General features: G+C 55.4%; 1 protein-coding gene across 1 annotated transcript in view; it reads left to right on the top strand.

The window, feature by feature from the left end:
- The window catches only part of LOC115948888 (immunoglobulin superfamily containing leucine-rich repeat protein 2-like), a gene marked incomplete at its 5' end in the record, with an annotated part of 10,229 nt that overhangs the window by 5,470 nt on the left and 2,968 nt on the right, over window positions 1-1,791 (top strand). The gene's annotated exons all lie outside the window — the stretch shown is intronic.

Here is a 1,791-nt window from a genome sequence, read left to right as displayed (position 1 = left end):
AGTCAGGAATGTCCCAGTTTGACCAGTCAGGAATGTCCCAGTTTGACCAGTTGGGAATTCCCAGTTTGACCAGTTTGGGGTGGACAGGGACCGTTCCCATTCCCTTGTGGGATCTGGGGGATGAAATCCCCACAATCCCAATTTTCCGAGCTTTTCTTGGGAATTCTCCACAGGGACACGAGGAGGTGGCACTGGTGTCATCCCTGGTGCCATCCCCTGGTGACATCCCCGGTGCCATCCCTTTGGAGAATTTGGGGATTTTCTCCTCCCTCTTGACCCAGCCCTGGCCCCACAACCCCTCTGTGGGGTCACCCTGCCACCCTGTGTCCCCAAACCCTGTCTGCAAGCCTTGTCCCCAAAGCCAGTCCCCACTCCCTGTTCCCAAACCCTCTTCTCACCTCCTGTCCCCAAACCCTGACCCCAAAACCTATCCCCAACCCTGTCCCCAAACCCTGACCCCAAACCCTGTCCCCAAACACTGACCCCAAACCTTGACCCCAAACCCTGTCCCCAAACACTGACCCCAAACCCTGCCCAAAAACCCTGTTCCCAAAGACTAAACCCAACCCTGACCCCAAAACCTATCCCCACCCCTATCCCCAACCCCTGTCCCCAAACCCTGTCTCCAAAGCATGACCCCAAATCCTGTCCCCAAACCCTGTCCCCAAACCTTGACCCCACTGTCCCCAATCCCTGTCCCCAAACACTGACCCCAAACCTTGACCCCAAACCCTGTCCCCAGTCCCTGTCTCCAAACACTGACCCCAAACCCTGTCCCCAAATGGGGTTTTGGGGGATTTTGGGGGTCAAGGGTTTGGAGTGGATGAGATTTTGGGAGATTTGGGGGCGCAGAGGTGTGGGGTGATGGGGTTTTGGGGGATTTTGGGGGACAGGGAATTGGGGCATTGGGTTTTATGGGGTTTTAGGGGCAGGGATTTGGGGTCATGAGGTTTTAGGGGCTCTTGGGGGACAGGGATTTGGGGTGATGGGGTTTTAGGAGATTTTGGGGGCAGGGAATTGGGGTGACAGGTTATTTTGGGGCACAGGGAATTGGGGTAATGGGTTTTTAGAGGATTTGGGGGAGCAGGGAATTGCGGTGACGGGATTCAGGAGATTTAGTGGGACAAGAAATAGGGCTGAGGGAGTTTTAGGGGATTTTGGGGGCGGAGGTGTGGGAGGACGGGGTTTGGAGAGATTTTGGGGTATAGGAAATTGGGGTAATGGGTTTTAGGTGATTTTGGGGTACAAGGAATGGGGTAATGGGTTTTTAGGGGATTTTGGGGGGCAGGGGTGTGGGGTGACAGGGTTTTAGAGGATTTTGGGGGACAGGGATTTGGGATAATGGTTTTTTAGAGGATTTGGGGGCTCGCGGGTGTGGGGTAATGGGCTTTAGGGGATTTTGGGGTCCGGGGTGTGGGTTGATGGGGTTTTAGGGGATTTTGGGGGGCAGGGAATTGGGGTGATGGTTTTTTAGGGGATTTTGGGCTCAGGGGTGTGTGCTAACAGGTTTTAGGGTACTTTTGGGGTCCGGGGTGTGGGTTGATGAGGTTTGGCAGGATTTTGGGGGGCAGGGAATTGGGGTCACTGTTTTTTAAGGGATTTTGGGCTCGGGGGTGTGTGCTAACGGGTTTTAGGGGATTTTGGGGGGCAGGGGCTTGGGGTCACTGTTTTTTAAGGGATTTTGGGCTCAGGGCTGTGTTCTAACGGGTTTTAGGGGATTTTGGAGGAGCCGAGGCCCCGCGGGCGGGCGCGGGTCGGTGCCATGGAAAACAATCCGGGCCCGGGGGACGG

Source organism: Geospiza fortis, unplaced genomic scaffold (assembly GCF_000277835.1).
Source record: "Geospiza fortis unplaced genomic scaffold, GeoFor_1.0 scaffold628, whole genome shotgun sequence".
In the NCBI taxonomy this organism is placed as follows: domain Eukaryota; kingdom Metazoa; phylum Chordata; class Aves; order Passeriformes; family Thraupidae; genus Geospiza; species Geospiza fortis.
Note: the sequence above shows the minus strand (reverse complement) of the source record. Positions and strands in the feature narration are given on the sequence as shown.